This window comes from Scyliorhinus canicula, chromosome 2, assembly GCF_902713615.1.
Source record: "Scyliorhinus canicula chromosome 2, sScyCan1.1, whole genome shotgun sequence".
NCBI classification, from domain to species: Eukaryota; Metazoa; Chordata; class Chondrichthyes; order Carcharhiniformes; family Scyliorhinidae; genus Scyliorhinus; species Scyliorhinus canicula.
In genome coordinates, this window is record NC_052147.1 from 23,468,888 (window position 1) to 23,487,284 (window position 18,397).

The window sequence follows — 18,397 nt, forward strand, 5'->3', positions numbered from 1 at the left end:
GAAATTTAGCATGGCCAATACACCTAACCTGCATGTTGTTGGAATGTAGGAGGAAACAGGAGCACCCGTAGGAAACCCACGCAGAAATGGGGAGAACATGCAAACTCCACGGACAGTCACCCAAGGCCGGGATTGAACCCGGGCCCCTGGTGCTGTGAGGCAGCAGTGCTAACCACTGCCACCCTGCAACCATTCTTGGGAATCTTTTCTGCACTGTATCTAATACCTTCACTTCCTTCCTAAACTGTAGGTCCCAGAACAGTAGGATTTTCTGGTTGTTCGCGAGCAGGATCCGATCCCGCCTATGGAAAACGGTGAAAATAACGGGAAAACCCACCCACTGACAGCAGCAAGACTGGAATATCCCACCTCCAGCCAATGGCAAACCGCCTCTGCAATACATGCAATGGCGGGGAGGGAAGGAGGGGGCACATGGGGAGCCGAAAATCACTTTCAGTGTTTATATAGGGTTCACATAACTTCCTTGTTTATTTACTCTTCTTCTTAGGCAGTCCCTCAGGGTTGAGGATGACTTTTTCCACTCCGGAGAGATGGGTTCTGCAGTGGCTGAATAGTCCTATCCCCGATCTGCAAACTCTGTCACAGGTTCCCGGAAAACTTCACTGAAAAGTTGGGAGCTGGTAATTCATCAAAGAAAAAGTGAGTCAAAATGCCTTTCATAGGTAAATTGGAACCAATGAACCAGGGGGCTGAGGATTGGAGTCAGTACATAAAACAACTCTGTTACATCTTCACTGCAACTGAGGTCACTAGTGAACATAAATGGAAGCTTATCCTCTGTCACTCTGTGGGCCTCAAACTTGCAACATTATTAGGAACCTGACAACCCCCGAGGCACCCAACTCAAAGTCCTTTGACCAGTTGGTCAAACTGGCTAAGGAGCATTTTAACCCAAGGCTGTCAATCATTCTTCAGTGTTATGTATTTAACTCAGCAGTCTGAGACCCTGAGGAGTTCATCTTGGTCCTGATTGCCAGACTTTGTCAACTCGCAGAGCACTGAGAGTTCGGAACCATGCTTAACGACATGCTTCGTGACCAGTTGGGTTGTGGGATCCAGGATCTCAGTATACAATAGAAGCTTTTGGCCGAGACCACTATCACACTCCAGAAGGCTATAGAGGTCGCTCAGGCGATGGAGGGCGCAGGAAAAAGCACCAGTGAACTCCAGAATGCGGCTGATGGGGAAGTAAATTTAGTTTGGGGCAGTATAGCCCCGAGACAAGTGGCAGGATCACCAGGCACGACAGGTGGGTAGGGGACTGAAATCAGAGGATAGGGAACAGATTAGGTCGTCAACCCCAAGTTGAAGAGGACTGCGATCGCTGTGGTGGGGACCATCCCCAGGAGAATTGCACTTGTTGGGAGTTTGCATGTTTTAAATGCAGTCGGCAAGGCCACATCCAAGATCAGCGTCAGGCAAAAAAAGAGCACGACGATGCAAAAAGGGACAGCCGCAGCAGCAAATATACCAAGTGGAGACAAACTCTAAGTTGATGTTCCTTGTGTGGGCCTCCAGATGCCGAAAAGTCGTAGTGCTGACAAAGAGCATCAAGCTATGTATTTGAAACAAAGCTAGTTTATTGTACACTACTTTAAAGGATTCACACACTTTACTAAGTAATAGCTAATAAAAAAACTATCTACAGAAATCTATATCTCTAATACAACTAACACTACCTCAACCTTTAACTTTCTTCAACACCTTCTCCATCCTCTCTGAACTCTAGGAGGCAGTCTATTATATGACTGCTATGTGGTGCCATCTAGTGTTGAGATACATCATCTTGTTAACGCTTTACACACCTTACATTATACATATGATGACATCCTCCTTTTTGTTTAGACCTTTGTCCAGTAATGAACAGAATATAAGCAACGATATTAGATGGTACATTGATATGTATACCAAATAGTTAACAAGTGAGTCAAAATTTGTTAAAGTTTTACAACTTATGTCGTTCAGGTTTCTTTCTGGTTCTTGATGATCATCTCAATCCAGTCGACTGTGTTTCAGATGTTTCCAGTGTCTTCTAGAAGTCACCTTGTTTGTCATCAGATCTTGAGGTTGTAGGATTCAGTAAGTTACTATCAAACTTACTATCAAACTGGACATAAAGTTTGAGAAGACTTTTCATAGAGCACATCAGTTTCTTCTGAGAACAGAACCATCTGTTGTTTTAACAACATACGAGTGAGGTGCTGCTTGGCGTTATCACCTTAGCTAAGTCAGACCATCCTCCAGTGGGAATCTGAATTCTCAGTAGATAGGGGGGCATGTGGTTAGCACAGTTGCTTCACAGCTCCAGGGTCCCAGGTTCGATTCCCGGCTTGGGTCGCTGTCTGTGCAGAGTCTGCACGTTCTCCCCATGTCTGAGTGGGTTTCCTCCAGGTGCTCCAGTTTCCTCCCACAGTCCAAAGATGTGCAGGTTAGGTGGATTGGCTGTACTAAATTGCCCTTAGTGTCCAAAAAAGGGTAGGTGGGTCTGCGGGGATAGGGTGGAGGTGTGCGCTTGGGTGGGGAGCTCTCTACGGGGGGCTGGTGCAGACTCGATGGGCCGAAAGGCCTCCTTCTGCACTGTCAATTCTATGATTCTATGATCACCTGGATCAAGTGTTTCCAGCGATTTTGCATGTTCGTTGTAATATTTCTCCTGAAGATGCTTTTGATGCTGCACTTTCGCTGTGACTGGCTGAAGGTCAAAATCAGCTAGTTGTAAACATGGAAGAGTAGTTTTACAAATTACAAATAATGCAACAATCTATTCATTAACAACTGTGCAGAAGATAAACCATTTGTGAGAGGAGTAGCTCTATAATTCAATAAAGCTAAGAACACATCTGAGCCAGAGTCAAGTGCTTTCTTGAAACGTTGTTTCACAATGCAAACTCCTTTTTCTACCTTGCCATTGGATTGCGGATAAAGAGCACTAGACGTGATATGAGTAAAATTATACTTCCGAACAAATTCTGTCCAATCATTACTATCAAAGCAAGGTAAATTGTCCGTCATTCCTTTGTAAGGTATTCCATGAGGAGCAAATTTTCTTTTGTCACTTTGATCACAGATTTGGAAGTAGAATCAGACAATTTTATAACTTCAAGCTAGTTGTAAATCCAGTCAATGATCAATACATAATCTCGACCATGAAAATGAAAAAGATCAAAATCAACTTTTGACCACGGAATCTTCTCTAGATTGTGTGTTGTGAGTTTCTCTTTTCTCTGCATTGACTGATTACGCTGGTATGTGTCACACTCTCACACAAAATTGGTTATGTCAGCATTTATTCCAGGCCAATACACTGCTTGTCTCGCTCGACGTTTACATTTTTCTACATCTAAATGACCTTTTGCAGGATCACGTGTCGAAGCTTTGTAGGAATTACTATACGATCAAGACGAAGTAGAAATCCAGCTATTATACTGAGATCAGATCTAATACTTCTAAAATTTGAACAACTTCCTTTCGGCCAACCATTCTTCATATGGCTGATTACTCGTTGTAACAGTGCATATTTTTTCAGCTTCTGCTCAGATGAGCTGGAGTTTTTCATTGGAGACAGGAAGAGTTTCAGCTAAGAGTCCCACTTGAGCTCCTACAAGTTGAACCATCTCAGGCTGCTGTTCATCTGTTTCAGTACCACGAGACAATGCGTTGGCAATCACAAATCTTTCCCTGGAGTGTAGACCAGTTGAAAGTCATACCTTCTTAGTTTCATAGTAGGGGATGGTTTAGCTCACTGGGCTAAATCGCTGGCTTTTAAAGCAGGCCAGCAGCACGGTTCGATTCCCGTACCAGCCTCCCTGAACAGGCGCCGGAATGTGGTGACTAGGGGCTTTTCACAGTAACTTCATTGAAGCCTACTCGTGATAATAAGTGATTTTCATTTTTCATAATGGTTCTCTGCAGTCTTGGAGTCATGCCATTTAAGTCTGTCTTGATTATTTGCACAAGTGGTCGGCGATCTGTTGCAACCGTGAACATCGGGAGTCCATACATGTAGTCATGGAACTTCTGTATACCCATAAGAAGGCCGAAACACTCTTCCTCAATTTGAGCGTAACGTTGCTCCATAGGTGTCATGGATCTGGATACATATGCAATAGGTCTCCAGAAAGCATCATCATTCTTTTGAAGAACTGCCCCCATCCCATTTTGACTCGCTTTTGTGGGAAATTTTCATTTCTCTCCAGATATATCGAAGGAAAGGGCAGGTGCCGTGGTCAGTGCTGACTTTAGATCAGACCATTCTTTTGTATGCTCTGCATTCCATGAGAAGATAGTATTTTTCCTGTGTCGCAAAGCAGTTGTTCGTGCAGCAAGGTTGGGGATGAATGTTCCTAAGAAATACACTACACCAAAGAATCTCAGTACTGCTTTTTTATCTTCTGGGATGGACATTTTCTTCATTGCGGCAATCTTGTCATCATCCGCTTGCACATCATATTCAGAGATTTAGTCATCTAGAAATTTTAAATCTACCCTTGGTCCGATTAAGCTTTAATCCACAGTTGTATATTCTTTGCAACACCTATAAGAGTCTTACGTTGTGTTCTTGACGATTAGATGACCATATTATGATGTCATCAACATATACACAAACTCCATCTATGCCTTCTGTCATCCGTTCCATGGCACGATGGAAGATCTCATGCTGAGATGATACCAAATGGCATCCTGTTAAAGCAATAACGACCATACAGCGTGTTGAATGTATACAACCTTTTGCTTCTGTCATCCTGTTGCATTTGCCAGAATCCTCTTGAAGTATCAAGTTTGGAGAATATCTTGGCATTAGCCATTTCACTAGTTATTTCCTTACATTTCGGCATAAGATAGTGTTCGCGTCTGATGTTCATATTCAGATCTTATGGATCAATACAAATTCTGAGGATCATCATTGTTTTTTATTACACACACCATCGGGTTTACCCAATTTGTAGGATCTGTGATCTTGGAAATAATCCCAATGTGTTGCATTCGTTCAAGTTCTTGCTTGAGATGGTCGTGTAACGGAGCAGGAATTCTTCTTGGAGGGTGTACCACCGGTTTAGGATTTGCTTTGAGTTGAATTTTGCATTAAAAAGAAGAGCGTCCATTCCATCAAATACAGCTTGAAACTTTGCTAGCATACCCTCAATGTCTTCTTGCACAGGTACAGGAGGTTTGTCGGTGCTGTGAATTTGTTTGACAAGGTTTAAGTCTTGACATGCTTGTACACCTAATAGTGGTGAATGTCCAGCATCAAAAATTTCAAATCGCATAGGCATTTCTGTGTCTTTGTGAACAAGCGATAGCATGAACCCAAGGAAGTAATCGTGTTACCGTTGTCGTCAAGTAATTGGCAGTCAGTGTTTTGAATTTTTAAAAAATAATTTTTGAGAACAGCCAATTTTTTTTTTTTCAATTAAGGGGCAATTTAGCGTGGCCAATCCATCTTACCAGCACATCTTTGGGTTGTGGGGGTGAAACCCACGCAGACATGGGGAGAATGTGCAAACTCCACACAGACAGTGACCCAAGGCCGGGATTCAAACCCGGGTCCTCAGCGCTGCAGTCCCAGTGCTAACCACTGCGCCACATGCTGCCCCCAGTGTTTTGAATCTTAGGAAGCTTACGTAACTTGGATAAATCAAAGCTATTAATTAAATTAGCATTTGCACCAGTGTCAAGTTTAAACACAATCTCGGGATCCATTAACGTGTAATGAAATATTCCATTCATCTTCCGAGCTGATTGATTTTATTGGATGCAATATCGGTGGAGAAGAATTGCACTTTAAAGTTGTCTGGTAGTTTTCAACAATGCCAACAAAGAAATAATCTTCAATACAATAGGCATCTGTAAAAATATCAGGTTTATCCATTTTTGATGTATCTGCAGTTGTATGAACACTCTGAACATTAATATTTTTTTTCATTGAAATTGATTATTTAATGTGTGGTCCTTTTGTTGCAAAACAACACTGCAAAGCGAAATGATTCAGTTTGCCACAGTTAGAACAGATATTTCCGAGAGCCGGGCATTTTTTCGGTGGGTGGGCATGTCCACAACATTGATACGTTTCGTCGTTGCTTACGTCATATGCAAAATGTCCATGCGCATGCGCACAATGGTCATCTTCTGGTTCACACTGTTTTTGCAGAACGGCTATGTGCATGCGCAAGATGGCAGCCGTCCAGAGCGCGCCAATTTTTCAACTGCGCCATAGGTTGAATGCAGTCAGCCCCGATGTGCTGTTTCGTGCCATTTTCCCTAATCAGTATATCGGAAGACTGATTCTTGAGAGTTCACTTGCACAACACATTTCAATTGCGTCTTCCAGTGTTAAATAATTTTGCCTCAGTAAATATTCTCTTAATTTTTCATTTTCGATTCCAAAAGCAATTTGGCCCCTTAACCTAGAGTCTGCAAGGATTGAAAAGTTGCAGCTCTGTGCCTTTGGTCTCAGGTCAGTAATAAACGATCTGTGGATTCTCTATCTTTTTGAACCCTCTTTTTAAAGACTTATCTCTCATAGGTCTGATAAATTTGAGCTTTGCAGTGAAGGTCAAATTTCTCAATCACCACACTAATTAAAAAAAAATCTTCATCAGTGGAAAAATGGAAGAGAGATAGCTCAATTTCCTGCGGTCCAGCCATTGTGAAAAATAAAGCATTTTTACGCTGATAACTAGTTGAGACTAGGTTTGAGGCAGATAGGTAGAGCTGAAAGTGCTGCTTGAAAGTTTTCCAATTAACACCTATATTACCAGAAGTCCGGAACTGTTTCAGAATCTGCAGTTTCTCCATGAGGTCTCGACTTGTCTGGATGAGCAGATGCAACAGGCTTGAAAACAGTCTTGCAATTGAAGTCTGAGCACTTTTAAAACAATTATAACTAATTGTAGTAGTCGTACCTGGTAACATGTGGTGTCCGTTGTGTAGTCTTCCAAGGTGGCTAAAAGTTGTAGCGCTGACAAAGAACATCAAGCTATGTATTTGAAATAAAGCTAGTTAATTGTACACTACTTTAAATGATTCACACACTTTACTGAGTAATAGCTAATAAAAGAACAATCTCTCTACAGAAATCTATATCTCTCATACAACTAACACTCTATCTCAACCTTTAACTAACCTTCTCTAACAACTTCTCCAACCTTCTCTCCGAACTCTAGGAGGTAGAGTCTATTTATGTGACTTCTCTGTGGTGCCATCTTATGTTCTGATACATGAACATCATCTTGATAACCCTTTACAGCCTTACATTATACATATCACGACACTAAGGAGGGGCTCGTCATGCATGAATTAAATGTCATCCAAGTGAAAATGACAGATCCTTCTGAGATTATCGTGAACGTGAATGGCAAACCCTTAAAGATGGAAGTCTTGCTTAGGGTCTGGTTTAGCACAGGGCTAAATTGCTGGCTTTGAAAGCAGACCAAGGCAGGCCAGCAGCGCGGGTTCAATTCCCATACCAGCCTTCCCGAACAGGCGCCGTAATGTGTTGACTTGGGGCTTTTCACAGTAACTTCACTTGAAGCCTCCTTGTGACAATAAGCAATTTTTAGTGGGCTAGACAGCTGGTTTGTGATCAGAACAAAGTCAACAGTGCGGGTTCAATTCCCGTACCAGCTTACCCAAACAGGCGTCGGAATGTGGCAACAAGGGACTTTTCACAGTAACTTCATACTTGTGATAATAAAAGGTTATTATTATTATAGAAGCCACGGGTTCAGGAGGCTGCTTCGAGTAGTTAACTTGCTAGTCCAATTGTTGGTGCTGAGAGTGGGATTCTGCTACCTGTCTCGAAAATCTCAACTGTTCCAGGAGGTGAAAGATCAGCTGTCGTGTTGAGGACATCCACTAGGATCAGAAGGTCACCAGACCGATTGACACTTTAATAGAGTAACTCTCTTTCCCTTATGTTACCCCGAATGTGTATCATATTTTAGATAGTTATCTTGTTGTTAAGTAAGGGGTTTAAGGGGGGAGGGATGCGGTAGCATAGATCGTTTAAGGAGGTGGGCTCAAGGGTCCATGTGACAGGGTCTGAGTCAATCACACGTGAGTGTGCGAACCCCCACCAATAGCGTGCCAGCTTGGGGCCGGGAAGCGGAGGGCCCGGGCAGAGAAATACCGGAGCTGCGGAGTGAACACCAGTACATAGTTATTCCGGGACGATATTGTGCTTGCCTTTGTCTTCTTTAATAAACTCCCTTTGATTTACACCATATACCATGTATTGAGCATGTATATCTTGAGCCACCACACTAACACCATCATGTCTGCATGTATGATTGCAATAGTTCATGAGGCTCCCGACCACCCATCGAGAAACTAATGGCAGGCAATAAGTGTGGCTTCGCTAGCTACAGCCACATTGCAACAAAAACTTTAAAAATTAACTAACATGGGATTCATTCAGTTCTTGGCCCACTAGTATTTTATACTGTACATCTTGTTCCTTAAAATCTAACTCTTAGATCAATCTTTTGTTTTATTCATTCTTGGAATATGGGTATTGCTGGCTAGGCTAGAATTTACTGCCCATCTCTAATTGCCCATGGGAAGGTGGTGATGAGCTGCCTTTTTGAACCGCTGCCGTCCATGTGGTGTAGATACACCCATAGTGCTGTTAGGGTGGGAGTTCCAGAATTCCGGAAGGTGAGTACTCACTGCAGGATTCCTGGATTCTGACCCGTTCTTGTAGCCACAATATTTATATGGCTAGTTCAGTTCAGTTTCTGGTCAATGGTAACCCCAAGAATGTTGGGTATTTAAAGCCTGGACTTGAATTACTCCCAGAATTAGCTTCCAGATAACCGGTTCTAATGGGCACATTCTAATGGGTACTATCCCCTTTGCTTTGGAGACCTCAGGCGAGCGCTGCTCAGTACTAGTCTCTACAAATGGGGACCAGAGGGAATGGCACTCGTGTGGGTTTCCCATCGGATTGGAGGCCCACAGGTTCATTTTCTCTGGGCAGGCTGGTATTCTGGCACTGCTGATTCCACCTGGGCACACTGGCACTGCCAGCCTGGCACTTCCAAGGTGCCCAGGTGGCATTGCCAGGGTGCCAGGCTCATGGTGCCAAGCTGGAATTTTTTGAGTGGTGTTGATCGTGCAAGGGGGTGCCCTGCATGGGTGAGGGGGGCACCCAGGGACACCCTTACACTGAGATGAGGCTTGTGGGGAGTTTGATGTTCGCACTGGGGGCTTGAGACATCAGGACGTCATTTTTAATGACGTCCTGATCTCTCCCTGCACTGAGGGGTTTTGGTGAGCGGGGCTCCATCGTGCAGGAAACGGGACTCAGTGCTGTCACGGCTGCGCGTTCCCCACTGAGGCCCTGTATCTAACCAGAGTCATGTTCGATAGCGTTGTAATTCTCGGTGCTATGAGCGCCAGCAAACACACAGCTAAATGCGCTCGCTGTGGGACATAGTTCCCATCTGCTTAAATCGCTCCCAATATCTTCTTACGTGGCTCAGTGTCAAAGTTTGCCGGATGATGTTCCTGTACAGTGACACAAGACATTTACTGCAATAAACAGCACTATATTAGTGCAAATTTCTGTTGTCACAGTTCAAATAAAAGCATCCTCATAAAGTGAACCTATTTGTTCGATACTTTAATATGAAAGAATAAAGTTGACAGAAAGGAAAGTAAACAAATTATGCAAAAGAAGGCAAAAGAGAGAATAAACTATGCATATATTTAATTGCAGATAGAACATAGAACATACAGTGCAGAAGGAGGCCATTCGGCCCATTGAGTCTGCACCGACTCACTTGAGCCCTCACGTCCACCCTGTCCCCATAACCCAATAGCCCCTCCTAACCTTTTCTTGGTAACTTAGGTCAATTTAGCATGGCCAATGCACCTAACCTGCACGTCTTTGGACTGTGGGAGGAAACTGGAGCACCCGGAGGAAACCCATGTAGACACGGGGAGAACGTGCAGACTCCGCACAGTGACCGAGGGGGAATCGAATCTGGGACGTGTCGCTGTGAAGCCATAGTGCTATCCACTTGTGCTACCGTGTTGCCCACATAATTGGAGGTAATGATGGAGGAAAGTCCTTTCAAAGAACAACTCCTCCTCCATATTTAAAAGGGTGTCCCTAGAGCACAGGATTTGTCATGATGAAATGCCTTGTGACAGACGTGACGATTTCTATTCAGCATACTCCCAGTTTTCTCGTTCACTGGCAATTTGTTATTGCATCAGCAGTTTGTTTGTTGGGCCTTTGTCAACATTGCCAAGCGTGAAGGTGACTGGTTACTGTACCAGTTGGTTGTACAGTTGCCAAGCGCCCAGCTCACGCTGTTCAAAGTTTGCCTGATTTAAGGTGTTAATAGTGTATATAAAATCCAGGAGAGGTGTTTTTCATCAAGAAACTAATTGTAGGTGCACTGAGGACTGAACTTAAAATGGAAATAAAAATCACCAACTAAATATATTCAAACAATATACCAATTAATTTTTATTTAAAATAATCTGAAAGCTAGTTCGGAGAGTAATTTGTGTCCTGGCTTGAAAAATAAATTTTGGTCTTTGTCATGTGAGAGTACCTTTAAGAAATGGATGTTTAAGCAATGTACCTTTAAGAAATGGAGCAGCTCATATTACAGAGGGTGGGGGGGAGCTAAGCTGAGCTCACTTCTGCTTTTTGGGAGTTTTAGTTTCAGTTTTGAGGAAAAGAGATTAGGTGTGTCTGTGTTTGCAGTGAGCTGGATCTGCGGTGATCTCTGCCAGGAAAGACTATCTCTGAATCATTTGGGTGATTTAAACTCATAATGGTAATGTCTTTAACCTGATGTGTTTCTGTTTAAAGATGTGAAGTCTTTTGGAGGTTTGAAGGAACATTTTGAGGGATTATTTAGCATTGTATTATTTTCGGAGTTATCTTTGAAGTAAGGGGTGGTAAGTGATCCAATGTTTATTTAAAAAGGTTAAGTTGAATTCATGGAATAAACATTGTTTTGTGTTTAAAAACCCACGTGTCCATAATTGTAATACCGCACCTGGAGACCAAGCCGTGTGCTTCAAATGCAACAATACATTAAAGGGAGAGGTTGGTTGAACTCCATGATACATTTTGGGCTTCTGAAAACGTCGCTCCGATAACAATTGGGGGCTCGTCCGAGATAAAAGTCTGTCTATTGGATTGGCTTTTGTGAACTTAAAGACAGTGAAGGATTGTTGCTTTTCCGGTGTGGTGTTTTACTTTAAGTGGGGAGAGTGTTGTGAACAATGGCTCTTTCAGAGGCTCAGAAGTTTTTGGGGATGGAGAATGTCACACGCAGTACCTTCCGGACAGAGACGAAAAGCAGATTGTTAGATCTGGCAAAAACATTGCAGTTAACATTACCTGTCAAAATGCGAAAAGTTGAGGTAATTATGGCGGTGGTTAAGCATTTAAAGTTGCCTGAGATAGAGTCTGACTCATTGGAAATGGCAAAAGTTCAGTTGCAAATTAAACAAATGGAACATGAGAAAGAATTAAAGCGGCTTGAATACGAAAGAGAGGAAAAAGAAAGAGAGAGAGAGAGAGAGAGGAAAAAGAAAAGGAGAGAGAAGAAAGGAGAAAAGAATGAGTAGCCCTAGCAGAACAAGAAAGGGAGATACAGATCAGGGAAAAAGATAATAAGAGGGAGTTTGAACTTCAGAAAATGGCCATGAAACATGAAAGTCAATTAAAATTGGCAGACATAAAGGGAAATGTACAGTTGGATGATGGTGACGAGGATAGTGAGAAAGAGTGTCATAGCCGAGGGCTTGGTGGGAATCTATTTAAATATGTCCAAGCATTGCCAAAGTTTGACGAGAAGGAAGTAGAAGCCTTTTTCATTTCATTTGAGAAGGTAGCTAAACAAATGAAATGGCCACAGGACATGTGGGTGTTACTGATTCAAACAAAGCTGGCAGGTAGAGTTTGTGAAGTGTTTGCATCACTACTGGAGGAGGTATCTGGAATGTCTGAGGAGGTGAAGAAATCCATCTTAAGTGCATATGAGCTAGTGCCTGAAGCTTACAGACAAAGGTTTAGAAATGTAAGGAAAGAATTTGGTCAAACATAGATGGACTTTGAAAGGCTCAGAGTAATTTTGACAGGTGGAGAAAGGCTTTGAAAATAGGTCAAACGTATGAAGCTCTCAGAGAAATTATATTTTTGGAGGAGTCTAAAAATTCAATTCCTGATGTAGTGAGAACTCATGTGGAAGAATAGAGGGTTAAAACTGCGAGATTAGCAGCAGAAATGGCAGATGATTATGAATTAGTTCATAAATCAAATGTTGGTTTCCGACATCAGTTTCAGCCGGTGAGGGATAGAAACTGGGGGCATGAGAAATACTCAAGTGGTAAAGGTAAAGATAATCTGATGGGAGACAATAAAGAGAGTGTACCTCAGATCAAAAATAAATCCAGGAGGGTGGAAAAGAAATGAAAAGTTTCAAATGTTTTCACTGTAATAAACTAGGCCATGTAAAGTCACAGTGTTGGTGGTTGAAGAAAAGCACTGGAAAGGCTGATGTGCTAAAACAGGATACGACAGAGGGATTTGTTAGAGTGGTAAAGGAAAGCAAAGGAGGTGTAAATGATTGTACAGCCTGTTAAAGAATTAATTGTTATGAAGGTGCCAGATTTTTAAAAATAATTTACTTGTGTGGGTAAAGTTTACTCATGTTCATCAAGAGGAGCAGGTAAAGAAGTCACAATTTTAAGAGATAAAGGGGCTAGTCAATCTTTAATGGTAAGAGATGAGGAATTATGTAGTTTGGGAAGAATGTTGCCAGAAAAGGTGGTGACATGTGGAATTCAGGGTGAGAGGAGTAGTGTTCCATTATATAAGTTAAGCTTGGAAAGTCCAGTGAAGAGTGGTGAAGTGGTAGTAGGAGTAATAGAGAAACGTTTTTGTCCAGGAATACAGTTTATCTTGGGTAATGATATAGCTGGATCGCAGGTGGGAGTGATGCCTACTGTGGTTGATAAGCCATTGGAAAATCAGACAACTGAAGTGTTGAAGGACGAATATCCTGGGATTTTTCCGGATTGTGTAGTAACCCGGTCGCAAAGTCACAGGTTAAGAGAAGAGGAGAAATCAAAGAGTGAAGATGAAGTTGAAGTGCAATTATCAGAAACGATTTTCGATCAGATGGTTGAAAAAGAACAAGAACAGGTAGAGGATGAGGCGGGTATTTTTAGTTCAGGAAAATTGACGGAGTTACAACAGAAAGATGTAGAAATAAAACGGATATATCAGAAAGCATATACGGAAGAGGAATCTGAGAGTATACCAGAGTGTTATTACCGTAAAAGTGATGTCTTGATGAGAAAATAGAGACCTGTACGTATGGAGGCGGATGAAAAGTGGCAGACATTCATCAAGTAGTATTGACGGTAGGGTATAGAAAGGAGGTGTTGCGAGTTGCACATGAGGTACCAGTGGGAGGTCATTTGGGAATCAGGAAAACTCAAGCTAAAAGCCAGAAATATTTTTATTGGCCTGGACTACATAAAGATGTAGTTAAATTTTGTCAATCATGTCACACATGTCAAGTGATAGGGAAACCTCAAGCAGTGATAAAACCAGCGCCCTTAATACCCATTCCAGCATTTGAGGAATCTTTTACGAGGGTCCTAATTGATTGTGTAGGACCGCTTCCTAAAACAAAAAGTGGGAATCAATATCTTTTGACTATAATGGATGTGTCTACTAGGTTTCCAGAGGCCATTCCAGTTTGTAATATTACAGCAAAAAGGATTGTGGAGGAGTTACTTAAATTTTTTACCAGATATGGACTACCCACAGAAATTCAATCGGATTAAGGAGCAAATTTTACTTCAAAGTTATTCAAAGAAGTTATGGATAGCTTAGGAATTAACCAATTTAAATCAACTGTGTATCATCCAGAATCGCAGGGAGCGCCAGAAAAGTGGCATCAGACATTAAAGACAATGTTGAGGGCGTATTTTCAAGATTATCCAGAGGATTGGGATAAAGGAATTCCATTCGTATTGTTTGCAATTAGGGATGCACCTAATGAGTCTACCAAATTTAGTCCTTTTGAACTAATTTTTGGTCATGAGGTAAGAGGATCACTTAAATTGATTAAGGAAAAATTGGTGGGTGAGAAATCGGAAATTACACTATTGGATTAGGTGCCAAATTTTAGGGAACGATTAAATAGAGTAAGTGAATTGGCTAGACAACATTTGAAAGTTGCACAAAATATGATGAAACGGGTAGCGGACAAGAAATCCAAAGTTTGTAGTTTTGTCAGTGGGGATAAAGTTTTTGTGTTGTTACCAGTGGTAGGTGAGCCTTTAAAAGCTAGGTTTTGTGGACCGTATCAGATTGAAAGGAAATTAAGTGAGGTGAATTATGTGGTAAAAACACCAGATAGAAGGAAGACTCATGTGACTCACGGTGTCATGTGAATATGCTTAAAAGGGACTTTGAAAGGGAAAGAGAGAAAAAGGAAGTTTTAATGATTCTAACTCAAAGTGACGAACCAAATCCAGATGACTGTGAATTTAACATACCTCAAATTAAATTGGAAAATTAAGATGTTCTGAAAAATTGGGATGAATTGTTAAGTTACCTTCCAGAGGCCAAAGTTTGTAGAGATAAATTGGGAAGTACTAAAATGGCTATACATGATGTAGATATGGGAAATACTGTTCGTATTAAACAACATCCATATAGACTTAATCCTTTAAAATTGGCACAGGTTAACAGAGACATTGAGAGTATGCTGAAAAACGGCATAATTGAAGTGGGTTGCAGCCAATGGAGCTCACCCATAGTGATGGTACCTAAACCAGACGGTACCCAGCGGTTGTGTGGGGACTATCGAAAGGTTAATGCAGTTACAAGAACGGACTCTTACCCTATCCCACGTTTGGATGATTGTATTCAGAAAGTGGGACAATCTGCTTTTATTTCCAAATTGGATTTACTGAAAGGTTACTGGCAAGTACCTTTATCTGAAAGGGCAAAGGAAATTTCAGCTTTTGTGACTCCAGATGGCATATACCAGTTCAAAGTTATGCCATTTGGCATGAAGAATGCTCCAGCAACATTTCAATGGTTAACTAATACAGTTGTTTCAGAATTACCCAATTGTGCGGTATACATCGATGATCTGGTAGTGTTCAGCCAGACATGGAAAGAACATTTAAAACATCTGAGGGAGTTATTTGATCGACTTCAGGAGGCGGGTTTGGTGATAAACCTAGCCAAAAGTGAATTTGGAAAAGCCCAAGTCACTTTCCTTGGCCATACAAACTGGTCAGTGTATTTGTCACAATGAGTGCCTCTGGTTGTCACTCCATCGTGGAACTGCAGATGTACAACTCACCAGGACATCCGAGTTTAGCTAAGACTTTCAACAAGACATCTCTGGGAAAGATCTTCCGGCTGTTCATGCCAACGGGATCTTCGGGTCCCACCGATGGCATACTCCTACCCTGGGTTTCCTGATGGCGTGAGGAACATTCAATTGGAAATCCCATTGACAGCGGCGGAACCAGAAGATTCTACTCCCGTCCAACGGCGGGATGTCTCCCGCTGCTGAGAAACATGACTTGGGGGTGGGGGGGAGGGGGGGGGGGGGCAGAGAATCTCGGTCTCTGTTTACCACATTGAAGACTTTGTGTCTTCAGTCGAGTCCCATCTGGTGTTCGCTGCATTTCTCTTGTACTTAAGGCGTGAAGATCATGCCGCGAATACCTCTGTCCTTCTTGATATTCTGACCGTCCACACTGTGTTAGGTGACTTACCAGTCTGCTGAGCAAAACATTTTCTCAGATCTTACTAGCTATTACAAACAGCAAGATTCTTCCTTGGTTGTCACACACAGATTTTTGTCCTGTTCCTTTTTTACATGTGAATAATGTTAACATTCTTGTGTTGCAGGGTGTTGGATATTGTTAATGAAATCTTAATGAAATCTTCGTAGCCTTAAGTAGGTTAACTTTATGTACTTATTAATTACAAGAACCATATGTAGAGTGAAGAATTCAAGCTTGGAGCTGCTTCCATGCTTATTTGTGCACATGGCTCTGTCCAACATTCGTCTATGTGGAAGTCTGTGTTCTCTTGTGGTCTTGAGGTCCGTGTGGGCAGTACAGTAAGAAAAGGTAAGGTAAAGTCACCATAGTTCCAGATGACCATAGGCTGCTTTCCCCATTAATGGGGAGCGTTGACGGATGGTGATTTAACCTGAGGATCACCACACCTCAGGCAAGGGGTAAGGTTGAGAAGGCGTGTCCTTCATGAATAACCTCAGCCGATACAGGAATTGAACCCGCACTGCTGGCCTTGCATCTGGAACCAGCTGGCTAGCCAAGTGAGCAAAGCTGGCCATTACAGTATTCAGTCCCACACTAACCCTACATGCGCCAGACCCTTATAATACACATTTAGTTCCCGAGGAATGTTTTGCTGATCCCATATTCTGTGATATAATTGTATGAGTTTGAAGTCCAGCTGGGGTCCCCCAGATTTGTGATGATTTTATGAGCCTTGGGATCTGATGGATTTGTCAACCTCCACAGCAGAGGGCTTGCTGCCCAGGTTTTCACATTTGATCCTGTCAGGAAATTTTTCCAGAGATGAGGCAATTATGGTGGATGGATGAGCAGTTAAGCATATCCCTGCAGTGCTCAGCTCTGTGCTCTTTGATAACTGTCCTGTCAATCAGGAGTAATTCTCCAGTAGCGCTGATAGAGAGTACTTGCACGAAGGAAGGCAGTCACAGGGCTTTATAGAAATCCCTCTTGCCGTGCTGATCAGCACTGGCGTTTTTAGCCCATGCATCTTGCATAGCACGTAGCTTCTATGGTACGTTCCCACCGCTTGTAATATGCCAGGGCAGCTGTATGACATCATGCTTCTCTCCTGATGCCTTTCTTCTGCTATATTACCACCCCTCCATCTGAAATGAGCTGGTAAAATCCAGCCCACTATTTACAGTAGCAGAAGGGTCAGTAAGCAAGTTCTTCTGATCTGGAAAGTTCTCCCCTAAAAGTGTTAAGGAAGCAGATTTACCATTAAATAAACACAAGGACGGGAGAAATGCACAGGTCTTTGGGACAAAACCAGGATATTGGGAATACCTGGATAGTTCTTCAAAGACCTAGCACAGTCACACCTTCTGTGATCTAACATACATCTTAAAACATGACAATGTCTGACTCGCTGGGAGAATGCTACGCATAAAAATAAATGCATAGCATGGGGCTGTTCCATAAAATTCTATTGACTCATAATCCAGAGTCAATTAAATAGCATTTGCTTGACTCTCTCTACACTCATTTGCCAAAAACCTCATTGCAATTCCATTTCGCAGTTGTAAGTACCTCCATGTAATTTCCACATCTTGGCACCAATCCCTCACAACAGTTTAACCCAGAATGCAAAGACAAAGGTCAGTTTGACCTCTTAACTGACTTGAGGAACTGCTCACAACATTTAGTCTCCAACTGAATGGGACAAGGCATTTGCACTTTACGACTCATTTATAAACAAACTTTAACTCAGTGAAATGTCCCAAGGTGTTTCACAAGAGCTTTATAAAATACAGTATGAAACTCAGCTGTTCTTTAGCTTCCAGGTGGGGGTGACTGATTGGGGGGGTCTCTGATATTGGCGATTTCTGTTGGGGGAATTCTCTGATGGGGCAGTATCTCTGATATGGGGTCTTTTATGGCGGTTCTCTGATATGGGAGTCTCTGATATGAGGGTGTCTATGATATGGGGGTCTTATGGGGGCCTCTGATGGGGGTCCGATGGGGGTGCTGGTGTGGGTAGGATTTGCATTGATCGGGGGAGGGGGCCCTCCGATGGTCTTTGAGGGCACCTACATTAAATAATTATCCTCTTGGCCCACGGCAGGGTCCACCGTTTCAGGGCCAGGCTCGTACTAGACGGGCAGAAATTTCCTCCAATTTAATACTGGGTAGATAGAAGCCATTGTTTTCAATCCCCACTTCAAACTTCATTCCCCAGCAACCAGCTCTTTCTCTTATCCTATGTGGTCTGAGATTATAGGGTAAATTTTCCGGTCCTGTCCACCGTCGGGATTGTCACGGGCATGATGGAAAATTTGGGGGAATTCTCTGATGAGGCAGTGTCTCTGATATGGGGGTTTTTTATGGTGGGTCTCTGATATGAGGGTGTCTCTGATATGGGGACGTCTAATGGTGTCTCTGATATGGGGGTCTTATGGGAGCCTCTGATGGGGGTCCGATGGGGGTGCTGGTGTGGGTAGGATTTGGATTGATCGAGGAGGATTTTAGGTCAGATGACCAAAGAACTGGGCAAAGAGATACATTTTAAGGATGTGGATGAAGGGAGGACAGCAGGAGGTTTAAG